The sequence below is a fragment of the Mizuhopecten yessoensis genome, unplaced genomic scaffold (genome assembly GCF_002113885.1).
Source record: "Mizuhopecten yessoensis strain PY_sf001 unplaced genomic scaffold, ASM211388v2 scaffold4403, whole genome shotgun sequence".
NCBI classification, from domain to species: domain Eukaryota; kingdom Metazoa; phylum Mollusca; class Bivalvia; order Pectinida; family Pectinidae; genus Mizuhopecten; species Mizuhopecten yessoensis.
Genome location: NW_018405529.1, coordinates 234,683 through 252,070, shown reverse-complemented (window position 1 = coordinate 252,070; position 17,388 = coordinate 234,683). Strand labels below are relative to the sequence as shown.

General features: G+C 33.2%; 1 long non-coding RNA gene across 2 annotated transcripts; it reads right to left on the bottom strand.

The window, feature by feature from the left end:
* Positions 1 to 311: 311 nt before the first annotated feature.
* On the bottom strand, positions 312 to 13,202 carry LOC110448959. 2 transcript variants are annotated; one of them, XR_002462802.1, is made up of 5 exons: positions 13,053 to 13,202; positions 6,214 to 7,151; positions 4,139 to 4,199; positions 2,253 to 2,370; positions 312 to 1,618 (listed from the first exon to the last, which is right to left on the bottom strand). It is a non-coding gene; the product is annotated as an uncharacterized LOC110448959 (long non-coding RNA). The 2 variants fall into 2 exon arrangements; XR_002462803.1 differs by lacking the exons at positions 312 to 1,618; positions 2,253 to 2,370 and adding an exon at positions 2,868 to 3,517.
* Between the last annotated feature and the right edge of the window lie 4,186 nt (positions 13,203 to 17,388).

Sequence of the window (17,388 nt, the reverse complement as noted above, 5' to 3'; positions counted from 1 at the left end):
ATTTGAAGAGCAGTTTTCGTTGTAATGTTAGTGGATATTTTAAAGGAAATAATCATGATCCCTGACAGAAAATTGATGTAACATTTATTTTTTTAAAGTTCCTTACTTAAACTATTAAAGAAACATTACTAAAAAAGCTGTAACTTTCCATTATTTAGCATGCAAGTAATAGCCAATACACCGCGCAGAGTAAATATAGCGCGACCATGACATCATGGACTAGATGTTTGAACGACATGAACTTCATGTAACGTCATCATCTGCACAGTTTTTTCATCTATCAAAACAATCAAAGTCACTATTAAATTTCAAATTATCACATGAATAGTTTATTTTTACAAAAAAACTTTCATAAAACAGAACAATTCTTACGCATAAATACTTCTGTTGTACAAAATTCATACATGTTTAACATACAACTGGAATTTGTCGGCTATCTGTCTACAGTAACATAACATTCTTACCATACAATCAAAAGAATGTATATAAGAATTTTATGAGAGGTAACCCTATACAAAATGAAAATGCAACATTCTGTTTCTTGTTCATAAAAAATGCAATTTCTTAACTAGCTGATGCATTTGTTTTGAAATTATTTCACGTTGAGATCGACTTCAAACAGTTCGAATGATATTGAAAGTGTGACCCACATCCTTTAGATACATTGGATTATATTGATTGGTCCACAAATAAAGTTCTGATGTAACACTCGTAATGAGTATAGTAATAATGTTCCTTTCATGTCAATGTATTTATTCCTGACAGCGTTAACAATTATTTTATATTTTAGTACAAATGAAAGCTAAATAAAAGTTAAATATTACTATAATCGATATGATATAATGATAACTGGATAATTTTGAATCCTACTGAATCCTAAATATAGATCTGTTCCAGAGCATCGATATGACATCAAATATTTCCTCAACATTTCAAACGTTGATATGTGTTAAAAAGGTGGATAAATGAAATGTTATATATTGATCATTGTAGATGCGAAAACATTAGTGAGTTAAGTAAAATTGCTTCCCCCAAAAAATGTTTTCGGTGTGCGGTATATTCCAATGAAGCGATCGATTTGTGGTCGAGGACAGGAACTTCCCCTTCGGTATGAACTATGATGACCTTTGTTGTGTTGACGTCACAGGAAGCCGATATAGTCTCAAGCACTGATGTCCAGACACAGTTCTTGATAAAATAGCACAAGAATTGCGTTTGGACAATCATCGCCTGAAAACTGAGCAAGGTACTTCGGTTGTGGTTCCTCTTCTTATGTATATCCTTCTTCGACAAATGAGTGTCCACGCAAGTGCTATCCTGACCTATATGTTTATCCTTCCGCTGTTCAGGAAATATATCCATGCATATATTACAGTTGTAGTTCAGAAATGTCTGTTCCTTTGAAGGCATGAGGAGAGTTGATTGATAAACACATATACAATTTCTGCTTTTAAAAATGTATCTTTTGTCTCTACGACAATAACGTTTTCCCAACTTCCGTTTGAGGCTTGCCCTGGTCACTTAGTACTGATGGGAAATGTTAATGCATTTTCCATGGTGGATGTATCGTTAATATATCCTCTGCCCACCAAACGCTTCATGTATTCTTCCGAGGGCACTGAAGCGAAGAAACATTACTTCGAATTAGCATAATGATGTTTCTACGAAGCGTACAATAATAAACGAGAAACATTTGCATGAACTTTCCGTCCACATGAATATAACAAATATATATAAACAGGCTTGCTTATGAACGTTTCAATATATCATATTGCTAGATTTTCGCTACACAAAAATGTCAATGTCAACAATTGATTCGGTAATTTATTACATTTAGGCCTTAACGATTTCCATGTGCCATTTTAAGCATCTTAGTATCTTATCATGCAATATGACCTGTTAATAGAAATCCAATTGAATTACATATCATCAGATAAAATGAAAACTTTAGTTCCTTTAAACTCATATCCCTTGTTTATAGTGTAAAGGTTGCAAATTTAAAGCAAAATCATTACAAATAAAATACATTCTTAATGTGTATTTTCATGTTCATTTTCTTCTGACTATATTTAAAAATTATCATTGTAACTTGCACTACCATGCTGAATTCATTTTAAATTAATCCGTCTAAAAAGGAAAACAAACGATGACATGGACATGGTCCATTGCCTCGGTACAACATACACAACAGCACACATGCTGTACACATTCCATTGTGACATTTATGACAGATTTTATTGTGAAAGTATTACCTTTCCCAGACTAAATATCATCACCGTTCCTCATATCTTGTTGTACAAGGCCCACAGGTAGGGAGACGAGTTCACGAGGTCAGTGCTCCTACTGTCTATTGAATGTGACCTCACATGACTTTTGAACATGGACAAGAATATATAATGTTAATTTAGATACACATTTCCTTTAGTTTCCTCGTTGTTTTGTGAAAAAAAAACACTTTCATTGGTCTGTTACTGTCAAGCTACTCAGTAAAAACGATTTCCTTGTAGAGAACGAAACAAAAATCGAACGTATAAAAATACATATCGCTGTCCCCAATCTAACTCGATAAGGCCATTGTCCTTCCATTGTCCCATAAAAAGAGCCTCAAACTATATACTGAATGGGCAGCATTTTTTTTTTAATGTCTAAAATCAAATTCTCTTAAAACTTTCTAATAAATATGAATTGTTATTTTTTGGATAATGTCCCAACAATAAATATTGATGAATAATTGCAAGAAAATTCCGAGCATTTAAACTAGAATAGAACACATATATCACAACGTCAGTAAACAAAGCCAAAATGGGAATCAGAAGTCTATACAAAAACACACAATAGACGACAGAAAGCGAGAGACAATAAAACAAATATAATGACAAATATATATTAATATCAAAGACACAACAGATAGCAAAGATACAACAAAACAAATATAATGACAAAGAGAAATTAATATAAAAGACTACAGAAAGCTAAGAGACAACATAACAAATATCAGAACAAATAGGTTTTTATATAAAAACGAGTTTCGATGCCTTTACAACTAGATAAGTCAATTGAGACCTTTTCTATTTAAAGAACTGAGTCTGATCTACCAACACTATGGTAACTGTGTGGTGTTACACATGCCTGATAGACTGCAGGATGTATAACTGTAAACATAGTTTTAGGAAATGTTAAATGAATATTTTCACGGAAGTGACCATGTCTAATAACCTAAATGGTAGATTTGAAATAATGATTAACATTGTCTGTGGTTTTATTTTAAACATATCTGTTAATTTGACATAGAGTTATATGAAATGACGTCTAAACATTCATCTCAAAGCTGATGTTAATTTAAGAAACCGATTCCTTTAAAAAAAAAAGTTTTGTAAATTGACATGATTAATAACGAATATATTAAGGTCCTAACTTCATTTAATCATCATTGAATGGGCAAACTAATTGCTTCTATACATTTCCCTTTTACTTTAGTGCTCTGTAAGACTACAAGTTCGATATACCAGTCAAAACCCTGAAATGAAAGAAGGATATAACAACTTACAACAGGATAAAAATTAAATGAGTTTTGAGGAAAAAAATATCTCATTTTATTTCTTTCATTTTTACTGTAACATTTTATATGAAAATAATGGATTGTATGCCTCAGTGACTTGCTTCTACCTGTTGAATACTTTGTATTTCATACATATAAATGAGTGTCTAAAATTTTCACGTACACATTCTAACGATGTGAAATAGAATTGTAGACGGAATGTAGTCGGCCTGCCAAGGTAAATATACATAGATGTACGCTTGGATAAAAGTGACTCGTACAATGAATGAATAACATATGTACTGCTTAAAAGGTTATTTTAGACCAAACCCAAACCGGATAAGGAGACATGTCTGAACTTGATATCTACATCTTTTACATGATCCATAATTAACTGCATCTGTTAATGACATTTTGTTGAATTTTCAATAATTATTGGTAATACGGAAACAAATGTAAATCCAACATTAACGATACTTTCACTGAGGGAAATACATGACATAACAACGGGAAAAGTTACTGTTGGGAATGTTGAATACTTTTGAATTTGACTTAGAACCCCAAACAACATAAATAGGCTGACCTAGTACTAAGAATTACCTGAAGAATGTAGTCAGTCATCATCATAACGTCACATCCTGTGTTATGTTGCATTGAATTTCTGGAGGGAAATATAAATGAAACAAAGATATTTGTTTTGTTACATTATAAACTCCAATTTATATGGTGTATCAATCCTCACTATAACGTGATGTTGTTGGTATGTACTTGGTTGTGTATACAAAGTTATACGCTTTACCAATGGTATACTGTAGTGTAGTACTTCGTAAGAATGTGGTGTTTGGTGTGGATATATAACTTTCCAGTAATTCTATGTCATATTATCATTTTGTGTAAAGGTATGGTGTGGAGATAAAGATAAAGAATAAACTTTGTCATACTGTGGTACTTTGTAAGGGTAAAATACATACCTATATTGGCCATGACATGATGTAGTATGTTGTAAGGATATGGTGTTGATATCAATCCTAGTCATACTGTAGCTTTGTGTAAAAATATATAGCTATACTATATATTTATGTTGTAATGTAGTACGTTGTAATGATAGAGTGCATACCTAAATTGTCAATCCATGTCATGATGTATTAATGTTAACATTCATCCACATCCTTTACTATTGTCATACTGTAGTACTTTATAAGGGTATTGTGTATACCTATATTGTAAGTTCATGTCATGCTGTAGTATATTGTAACGGTGTAATGGTAAAATTCATCCACATAACACATTACCAGTTTACAATGTAACACTGAGGTATCATGTGAGCATTTTATTAATTTAGTAAGTCTCTATAACAGTATGTCATATAAATTGTGAATGAATGCAGATGTAATAACAAGCATGTCATTTGTGTTTATTATTACATATGTAAAACTATTAAATGCAGAAGTATTTTTTAAACGAAAGCAGTGAGCTTTAGCGTCTGATTGTACACACATCTCTAATCATACATATTGAGCCTCAGCAAAAAAACGCATTTCATAATTCTGTTTCAGACAATTGTATAACCACTAAATATATAAATAAAGTTTTTAAGAAGAGATATAATATATGTCTGTATTTGTTTCGTATAATTTCTAAAATGGGTCTTTCTGCTTTAACTCACAATTGCCCAAATCCCATATGCCAAATGTCTGACTTGCCTCACGATTTTTATAATATAAAATGTGCACGTCCCAGTGATGAATCTAAATTGCAAATAGCAAAACCATTCAGAAGTATGAAAGAGAGTCAGAAAGTGAGGATAATGCTTTTGATCAAAATGTTAATAATAGTAACACGCAGAGAAGCAAGCTTGGGTATATAATGTACTTCACACACCTCAGTGACATTCTTGGCTTCTCCGTGCTTAATGTCCCACCCTGCTACCAATCAGATGGATTCCTGCTACATTACCATAGAAACGACGCGTGATACGTTTAATGTTTTACAACTACCTTTGACCTAAATTTAGTTTCAAACATGCATGTATATGTGAATTATACATTATATCTACTCTTTCTCTCAATGCCAGACTCGCTGTTGTTTTCGTCGTTTTCATTGATATAATTAACATGGATAATGCAACAAATAAACATATGCTGAAAAAATAACATTCTAAGAATTAATTATTTACTTTGAAAAGTTTGACTTTTGTTTTCATTCATAGATTTACTTTATTGAATTTAAAAGTTGAGCAAATTTATCCTAACTATTTTATTACACCCTTCAACAAGTGTTACCCAAAACAAAAGAGGAATTTCATTACAGTCTGTGTTTGTTTGACATATTCAATGCGAACTAGCGTATTATAGGAGCTGAGAGGATTTAAAATTCAGCGATAACAATTTCATGGAATGCATTACTCTTTAAGCATTTTTTTCGTTTATTAAACAGTTTAGAATTGTATTATTTAAAAAATTTCACATGTATATTTTTCTGAAAATACCTCGCAAATAAAACATTTAAGGTAAGTTAATGTAAAGACTTCATGTTTCAAACAAGTCTATCCTGGTGGATATGATTGATCGGTACGGCATTGAATATATCTTATGTTGATGAGTAATCATCAGGGGCGTTTCGTTGTGAATCTTTCTAATATTTCATTATGTCGCCACCACCACTAATTTGCATACCTGTGAGATCGGCACGTGGTCTGGGTCTCCGAAAATCCTCGCGCCTTTTTGTACATGTCTGCTGTTTTTTATCCACCAAAATTGTCATGGCGGGTGAACAGGAGCTGATGTCTGCCATACTGCTATAAGTATATCCGTAACATATCCTGTCTCAAAACATGTATTTGATGGTAGTAATTCCGACAAAAAAATCATTATTTTCCCAATTCAGAATTCCAGTTTATCACTATAACATAAAATACTCGTTTAAATAGAATTTTTTAGACAACTATTTGCAATTCATTCCAAATACCAGATTATTATAATACAATTTCCATCGTAAATGTATCCCCACATTCGTGCTAGTGGTATCCAGAAAGAAATGTAGCCCAATAATATCAGCAATTCACAAACCAATGTTACAACCCTTTAACTTCAGCGTTTTTTGTGTCAAATGTTGATTCACACAGGCAAATACTGCGTAGCACAAACTGTTTCGAGTCTTAAATCCGTTGAAGAAAAATGCTGTCCTATTATTAAATATTTCAACGGAATCTTCCCACCATTTGTTACCTGCTGCAGAGAGCGAAACGATACCTTATCCATTGTACGGTGTTGACACGTCCAATCTAAGCACAGGTATATACGACTAGACAATACACGTCCTACATCAAATGAAAGTTTGCCCCGGGCAATCTGAACTCTGTTTATACATTAGGTAATACACCAGACGACGGCAAACGACCTGTACTTTGTAAGCGGTGGTCAGTGGTAATGTCCGTGTGTGACACTGAGGTAATGTTTAATACATTTCCGAGGAAACTGAGATAGGATTGGTTAATAAACATTACCTTTTTTTACCTGGCTGTAAATATGTCCCATTCTAGTCCACGAAATCCCATTACCGTTCATCAAGGACATCCTGCATGGTAATCCCACATTCCGCCATGTTTTCAAATCTGAAATTGTAAATTACCTATGTTGTATCTTGTTCACGTGTTTCTTAAAGTTTTCGGTTGCTTTCAGATATCACGATAGGCTAAAAAAACCACCTCCATGAAGCATGCACAGCCGATGTCTCTGAGAAGGTGCATGTCGTTACCTAGGTGTATGCTAATGACGTCGGATTTGAAGGGTTGCTTTTTTAACAACCCAGTTGTTATTACAGTGAAAAGAACATAACATGGATGTCATTTCCTTACGAGGCCACACATACGTACGGACCGAGCACTTTGTGACGGATAGATACGGTCACACACCACTGAAACTGGCAAATCTCTATCACTCCCTGGTGAAAAAAGGGCGGGGCTTGAACCCGACTGCTCTCTATCAACCAACACCTTCCATGTTTAGTTACCTACGTGTTGTCAACCATAGCGAATATGACTGTTAGGTAGCTATACCACATCTCCCTCTCTTTTTCGAAATTGAAACGAATCATTCAGTGGTTTCTATTCGTTCATTTTTTCATTATTTTTTATTATTATCTATTTATTTATTGCAAATATACGTGGATTTGAAAATTGAAATTTAGTACAAAAACTTCAACAATATGTTTTTGATAATTATATATTAACATATTTAAAACTGCTGAGTTAATTTTGAATTTTGAAAAATCATTTATCGGTTTGTTCATTCAGGCGATACTTTCTGCTATCAAGAAGCTATTCGAGCGTGCAATCTGGTGGCGTTGCTTTGAAAAAAACGCCGACCAAGAGATCGTTGACACACTACACACTGAGACCTGTATGGACAGGACATTCACGTTCACTACGTATTCAGCACAGGAGTAAATGAAAATGGTTCATTTACCTTTAATATATGATAAAATGGAGAATAGCAATTTCCCTTTTTATTGAATGATAAAGTGAATTTGACTTTTATGTCCTGGTTTTTATTGGGCACGCCAGGGATGCGACTAGCATTTTACACCACTGGTGTTGGGACAAAGACGGAGGCCGCAGCATTCTTACCTTACACATGAACCGTAACCTAGCAACTCTGGTAAACACATGCAAATGAAGCCATAGAAAGTTCACGTTATGAGGGATTAAGGACAATGTCTGTCAAAGCGGATGGTAAAATAGATGAATAGCGCCTCATGACATGAACTTAGATTGGTTATAAATCTACAATCTAGCAAGGAGTAACAAAATATGACATGGGTGTCGATATATTCCGACAATTCCTGTCAAATCAGCTTTACACGTAAAAAATAATGTTAAAGCTAAACAAATATTGTTTACATAGCAAATCTAACATATTGTTTTCAAAAAACACAAACTTATTCGAATAGTTCCATTACAACATTGATACCAGAATGTGTCCATGTTATTTGTTTATTTGTGTCTAATACGCGTTATAGCAATATAAAACACGAACAAGAATTTGTAATAATTTTTTCCTGTATAATGGGTTAAAATAATATAGTTTCGGTTTTGCTATAGGTAAAACGACAGGTAAATGTCATCAACATGTTAATGTCGGTGAAACCAGTCTCTGACTTTTAATACGAGGAAACAGGTACTGAACAGTTAGATTGTAATTATGATAAACTCCATTTCCCTCCAATGTCGAGCTTGAGTGCATTTAATTAAGAATAAAAACCCATTCGAGTGTGAACATAGACCTCTTAATTCAGACTGGGTGAATAGATGAAGAAATAGATAGTGGGGAGCTAAAGGCATTGCTTTAAAACACTTCAGTATTTTTGTGTTTTGAAATGTGGTTTCAAACGCTCTCATGAAATGTAGTGCTTTTTACCACTGTGATTGTATGTGATAGGGTAGTTAGGTCCTTTCACGAGGGTTGAAAGATGCATATTGACGTCATGAATATTTGATGGATTAAGATGTTAGCCCGACATTTCACCCACCATGAATGGAATACATTAAATGTACATGTCGATCATAAAATACAGAAATGTCGAGAAAGCATTCCTATAATGCATTTTGAATTTAAACGTTAACTGATGAAATCGGGGTTTTCTATATTTGGATACAGTTAACGCATGATTTTGTTTGAATCTTTAAATATTGCTATGTATAGCTAATGGTGTACACTCGTTCAAAGTAGGTTTTAGAAAATTACCATATTTATGGAGAAAAAATATTCAGCGGTGTTCATGTGTCTTGGTCAGTTTAGAATTCAAATTTGATATAGCATTGTGCACAGACACCATACATGAGTTTTTTGTTTTTGTTATTTTAAGTATCATAAAAGTGAACGTGTCATTGTTCATAAGCTGTTGATTGCAACACTCCATAATTATAAATACAAACACGTCACTATTTAATAAATGTAAGCTCTAATGTGTTTGACTTTTGTCTTTAAACATCATGCTATACCGTATTTTGTACTTATAATTTATACTTAATCGTTAATACATTATGAATGTTGTAAGGGTTCATTTTTATTTCCATAAGCTCGGCTGATAGGGATTATAAAACATAATTACATATTTCGGTAAGTGTCAAAAACTGTAAGGCATCACCATCAATCCTTATTCAAATCATGTTCGAATTTTAACAAGTAAGTACATAAGAATATATATAAATATATATCAAAAAGGAAATTAGGATAATAAAGAAGACTTGATGAACATCCGGAAAACAATATTTGTTATTTCCTCTCCTTATGACATATACAGATTTTTGACGTTTTTTGTTTGTTTCGTTTTGCAACCGCACTATGGCTTTGCAATTGTTTATAATATACTTTGAATGGGTGTATGTATTGGATTATGTTTGCTTAGAATGAATGGTTATTTTAAATGCGGTTAGGTTCTACAATATCAGAAGATTTATTTCCTATTGTTAAATGTCACCTAAGACGGCAATGTTCAGCGAAGACATGATTCATAGTTTGCTTTGCATGCACAGTGATAAATACACAAATATAACTATTTGAAATGTTTATGAAATTGCATATTTTTTTATTTTTTTTTATTATTTTTGAAAAGTTTTAATAAATACATTTCCCCTAAAGTCTTTAGTATTTGGAGCATTTCTTCATTTTGTTTGTTACAAACGCTGCAGACTTTTGTTTTTATACAGCCAGTTATAATGTTATTAACATGAGAAAAATATTCCCAGGTCCATGTGAAAGTATTAATGTTACATAATCATATTGACAAAGTGCCGTATTAAGATACATACAAACCAACAACCGCTTTTCTGTTTTATCTTTGATTTGGTAAATTTGGAATTGGTTTATGTTAAAATTGTGGTTTTATACAAATATGAATGGAAAATCTGAGTGTTAATTAACCAGGTACATATTTATGATGAAATAACAGAGCATGTGCAGTATTTTCAATGGAACGCTGTACCTCTGAACTAATATATTTATGACAGTAAGAATCCATTGTGCGATACTGCTTTAGATTTCTTCTAGTTAGAGTTAACTATTCACCTCTACTCAGATACCGACATTACCTCCCATCATTCGGATATACTGATTTTCGATCAGTTTGAAAAATTCAACTGCCTAGGTAAACGAAGGTCAAAATTAGTTCAATTAATTACACCAACATCTGCCAAAATAATCATGACGTAAAAACTGGACGTCGGACCTCCGGTGTATATTTGCTGAGAGTGCTAACTAAAATGACTTGGAGCATTCTTCGACTCATGGTCATAAACCAAAAAGTGACTTTTCCCAATTATCATATCAGTTCTGTCATAATCTAGAATATAAGATATGTTATGTTTATGCCTTACAAATTAAAACAATCAGCACTGGAGAAAAAAAATCATTCGTTAACGAAATCCGGTTTTATGAGATAACTGGCATAGGATATGTCTGTTGTTCAATCCTTTTGATTGTTATCAATAAATAAACGTGAAAGTGCGGTTCTGGAATGTTAACACTATCATAAGTGACACTATAGTTTTTAAAAGTCATGCTTATAGTATATAACAGTTAAAGCAAATCATGTTTGATCTTCTTTCGATTAATTAACTTTCACCTCACGCTGATATGTTCAATTTTCTTCGTTAATTCGTCAATTGTCCTTGCTTCTTTATTTCCCTCAGAATTAATCTAAACCTTCACTAAATACCTATAGAATAGGATCAACGTACATGACGTTTACTCGTCCATCAATATAGACACGGGGCAGATCCTGTATATGTTAGCCGGCATGAATAGCTCCATTACTTAAAAAGTTCTAATAAAGAATGCAAACAATAAAACAGACACGTGTATCTTATATATCGGAAAGCAAAGTACAGCTTTTCTCTACCTCCTATAATATCAAACTGAGTTGAAGGATAACAAAATCAACACGATTCATTCAATACGCTAAAGGGAAATACCGCACGGACCTTTATAACCTACATATGTTAATTCAAATGTTATTTCTCAAATCCTGTCATATGCCTAGATTGTATATAACTTATTCATGTGGAAACAAACTTGTAAACGAAATATTTCTCCTTGATTTGATTCTCCTTCAGGAAAATAAATATTTATGTCTGGGGTGTATGTGTGTATCTCAGACGGGGACCTAGTGGAATAAGAAACCTGCAAATACATTTTATTTTCAAAAACCTTTTCTATAATGCAAAACTTTCACTCACTCAAGAAAGCTATACGATTCGTATTAGAAATAAACATACATGTACTCTATATATCTAACTTGCTTTTATTGAGAGAATAGAGGAGTTATTCGGTGTTATAGATATAACGAATGGAATACGTTACCAACATCACATATATACACTTTTATATCGAGTGCTACAGTAACAACTAATACTAGAATATTTTATCATTATTATTTGGGCTGCTTTAAAAAATCTTTATTAAATTTACTTCATTTCTATCGTATACTACTTTCATACCAACATTCCTCTACTGCATAAGATATGTATCTGTATATCAATACATTCTACATTAGTGTCATTCCATTAAATATCAAGAACATTAAAGTATGCTCAGCTTGACATGGCTTACTACAAGAATTGCTCCATAATGATGAACTTTTAAGCTTCCATAACAGTTATTGTCTTTAGAAACTTATAATGTATTAATGTGACTGTGTTTGTATACTATAACGTGCATCATTGTTGAAGGAATACAATTATCATTTTTGTTCTAATCATCCCAATACTTTTGAAGATGTTAATACATTAGAGCTGTTTTACTGGCATTAAATCTTTTTCATAGCATACTTGAGTGTAAAGTAATGTAATTTATATAGTTTTGCAGAACAGGACTATTCCCTCTAGCTGAGCTGTATATTTGTAACGATTTGCCTCTAAATGTATTAAACATTGCAAAATTAAATACTTTTACTCCACCTACCCCACCCCCAACCACTGCATTCCTCTTCAATTCTTTTCTTTTCCATATAAATTACAATTGTTCCCCGCACCCTCGTTTTAAATTTGATATCATCTTGGTTTTACAGAAAGCACTTTGATGGGGGTCTTCTGATACCGTTAAAATGTGTAAGCCTGTATGATATTTTGTTGCTATACTCGGTATGGTTTTTAAAGTGTCTTTATGTCATTAATCTGCATATCTATGGTTAAATATAATGAAAAGGATTTCTGTCTCACAAGCCATAAAAGACAAGAAATATTGTACACCCTTTACAGAAGTGTTTTATGTCATAAGAAATCAACCAGAAGAAATCGTGCTTTACAAGCAGATATATCCCAATTCAAACCAACATAAAATTCGGAGGAATTATCTTAATGAGATGAGCAAATGTTTGCAAAATATGATGTTTTATTACTATTTTTATTCTGAATAATCTATAGGAAGCTTTAAACTAAAAAATTTGGACAGCTGCATTTCAATACAAATTTGAAATGTATAAAATATTATCATACGACACTGCAGAAAAAACTTACCTGTTGTTACGGATTCTGTCTGCCATTTGCACCTGCTGTATAGCAAATGCAAATGTCTTGTATTATCGGCATGAAGGTCAGGTTCCAGCTCCATATCCACTCTGGCGTGGTCCCTGAGGACTTACTCTCCACCGCACGTGTTCTGTACAGGTAAGTCATGTAACTCTATTTGGTAGCACCCTCGATCCGGATTAGATATATACTAACCCGGACGGCATGAATAAACATGTAGTAGGTTTAAGTGCATTTTCAGACCAAATTCCATTCACCAGTAGGTAATATCCCTTAGGAGTGAAAGGAGGGTAGCTCGCAAATATTCAAGAACAGTTAGTGAGGGATGGGTCTTAACACGTATGCTACAACACATTCAAACTCACACCGGTAGCCTTGCTTAAAAATGTAGCTTTATATGATACAAATCTTGATGCAGATTTTTTACTGTGGTGTGATGGTTTTTCAATGGTTTTAGTTTTCCTCATAAACATAGAACATGCTATATTAGTATGCAATAGCTATAGTAAGCAAACCTTCTAATGTTTTAATGATGCATTAAAATTTTCGACATTTAAACCATTAATATATAATAATAATAATAATAAATAATGAAACATCAGCTTCTTTATATCTGTTGCTGATCAACATATGGTGGTTGTATATGTTTATACATTTCGGCAAATAACTGATTTTCTGTAAAATATCAAAGTTGAAACAAAGTTTGGGAGTAAAATCCAAATTAAAAATTGTCAATTATATAATCAACACAAAGAAAGGACAAGCTCCAACAATTCATGTCTCGAGATATTTGTTCAACTATTGGATGTACATTGTCCTAAAATTACTACAGTCTATCATGTATAAGAAGGTAGGATAAATCCAACTTCCGAGGGTTTAGTTTAGCAAAGTTTAACGTCCTATCAACAGCTATGGTCATTCAAGGATGGCATCCGAGGGCAGTTTTTCCCCATCCCCCATACCTACATGAAAACTGACTCAGAAATAAAGACATTACAAATGAAACCATAAATGTGTTTTCTAGATACCGTGCACGTTCACAAAATGACATATAAGAGCAGGAAAAGGTACGGTATACCAATGGCATACTTTAAAAGATAAAAGCAGACTGCAAAACGATTTGCATTAAATTTGTTTAGTAATTAATAAAGACTAAATTGTTTTGAACACAAACAGGAATTGAAAACTTATTTTGCGAGCTTTCGAAAACGTATGTTCCCTTTCTGAAACAAAGAGTGCTTGATTGATTTAATCCGTGGGGCGCTGTTAGATGCCGACCGTGCTTCGGCGGTAGATATTCTTCCGCTGACCAAAGTGTCAATTCAATTAAGTTACCTATTACATCCAAATGACACCACGCTTCAGAATCTGCGCTGATATTGATAATTTTGAATTGAAATAAAAAAATATCGGTTATCTATGCACGATTTAGAAAAGAAGATTTATCCTGAAATGGGGGTCACGTGAAGCACCTATGTGGGATATAGTTATTCCACATGGATGTAATATATGGGACACGAGCATCTTGCACGTGTATAATGATAAAGGAGGGGTAAAACGTCCGGCTTTCAGATTGCTATCACGCACATTTGTTTTACTTTCATTGCATAAAGACATATATGGGATTACCATAGCTTGATATGACGTTAACTATGGTCAGGGCGAAGGTCATCCGAAAATATCAGGAGGTAAAGTGAGGAAGAAAATACTTACATGAACTCATTTGACAAAATTAGATTTTGATACATTTCTCCACAATTCGTAGGTATTGTTCAAGACTGAACAGCAGGTCATTGTATCTGCTGAAAAGCTGACAATTAGGTCGCAATGACCTTGTTCTTTATCAGCTTAGCAGCTCCAACATGTTTCGTCTCGCGCCCTATATATACACTAGGACAATGTGATAAAAAACACATTCTATTTAGTATGATTTAGTATCATCCTAGCTTTATTTAGAAAAATAGTTCATTTGGAGGAGGAGGAGGTATCAATTTTGTTCGTTGGTTCTGTTCTGTTGGTAAATCTGAACCAACAAATGACAAGTTGAATTCATAAACAAAAATACAAGTTTAGAAAATAGGTCATAGGCTTATAGTGTTATATTGGTATGGATTGTAAAATATGATCCCTCTGAAGTTATTCAAACTGCCTAATATATTTATATGGTACACATAGATACAAAACAAAATATGAAAAATTATCAAGGGTATGATAAAAACAGGTTTTATAATGTAGGCAACTTTAAACTAACAAAGGACTTTCCATGCTAAATATACGGAACCTGGTGATCAGGTATAAAGGCGAAGAAGTGTTAGATTGTTTGTTACTCGTTGTAGTGTTCTTAACTAAGACCATGCCTCTACTATCATAGAAACATCCACAGCCATACACGCGGATGCGCAATGCCAGGTTGGTGACGCCCAAAGTATATGCATAAGGACCTCCACCAAGATATGTACGGCAGGTGTGGGTCAGGTAACACATCCAATTATGTTCGTCAAAATATCCATCAGTACTATAACGCAATATCATAGAGTGTCTTACTCCCGCTTGACTCATACCTTTCAATCATTTATGATTGGTCTTCTGAGATTGTTCTCGAATCTATCGAAGCACAGCAAAAAAAATCAAGTTTATATTATAGTTACGTAGCGAGGTACATCAACTATTAATAGGTAGATATTCAAGTTTTATCGTTTTATTTTGCACTATACTGAAAGAAAAAATTGATGCATGCTTAATTTGAACTAACTCATAATGAACCATGTCTGCTTAATCAGCTCCCTGGTTATATGAATCTTATTAGCTATCAATGACATTTACAATATACCAAAAATCGAATTCAAAACGATGACAATGTTTAAATAAACTACAGAAAGTACTGTATCGCCCGTCTCTCTCACTTTTACCCTCATGTCCCGGGACTGAAATAAGATGCTGCTAAATCTATTTGGGCTTGATTATCGTATGACCCTAATGTGCATTTACACGCAAAATAAAGTACATTGATATGGTGTATCGAATATTGTATAAAACTTCAATAACCTACTTATCCACTAAATGTGTTTTTATCGGCAAGTTTAACAATAAACAACTTTACACAAAACATCAAAATTATGAAGAAAAATTGTTCCAAAAATATTTCGTTTAAACTGAAGCTCGCCCACTTAAACTCGTTCCCTTCGGACTAACTTCCGGGCTGACTGTATTCAACGTCACAGCACACATTTATTTAAGCAAAATAAAACATTGATGACAGCAAACAGATGGTCAGTCTTTTATTGTTGTAACAATAAAAGCATAACACTGGTTATGCATGTTAAATATCAAAACAATTGACTATGTAGATTAGTTTTTTTATTATTAATTCTAAGAAAGAGCAGTTAAAGCGATAAAGTTTTGAAGAAAGATTCATTTCTTTTTTAATCTGTAATTGTACCTCCGTATTTGTTGAGATTTTTCTATGATTTTCTAATAAAATGATTGATACAAGATTTTAAGAGTATTCATAAATTCCTATTTTAATGCTCCTAGCAATAACATGCAGCAGCTTAGAGAAACAGCCGTAAAAGTTGGTTTGTGGAACCACAATATCTTATGTTAACGTTTAATTTCCCGATGTTATCGTCAAAATGTATAATGAATTGCACACATTTTCTCCTGCAGTAATTATATATATAACGACCCGAGCCATTGTGCAGACATGATGCGATATTGAAAAATGGCGACGTGAAACAAAACGACATGATCATCATATATGTATTTAAGGAAACACGAACTTTGATTCGTTAAACTCTCCATGAGACTCATATCCTGTACACGATTCGTTCTGTGGAGCAGCTGTCATTAGCCTCGAAGACATTTGTACTTGTTTCAGGGAGCATACCTCCAATTTGAAATAGTCTGTCTCTGCTTGTTCTGACGGGAAACATCAATTAGTTTTATCGTTAATTTTTCATCCTCACAAGACCTAGATATTGCACTTTTTCGTTTGTCGACGTAAGGTCCTTGTCGCCATGAGTCTGTGATATCAAAAATGTCACAATAACATGTTCTTCTTATACAGGTGATTGATATACCTGCACTTAAACTTCACGTCACATCTAATCTTTATTATGAGACTACTTATACATTTTATAATTGTATTTGAACAAATGACGGTAAAACAATGAAATACAATCGTTTTGTACATCCTAACATGCTTATATTGTGAATTTTAAAACGTCTTTGTTTCACACCCTAACACTTCGTTGTACGTCTACTACCTCTGTGTTGTTCGTCTGAACTCGTTTTTATTGTACGCCTTACTAAAACGTCTTTCTTT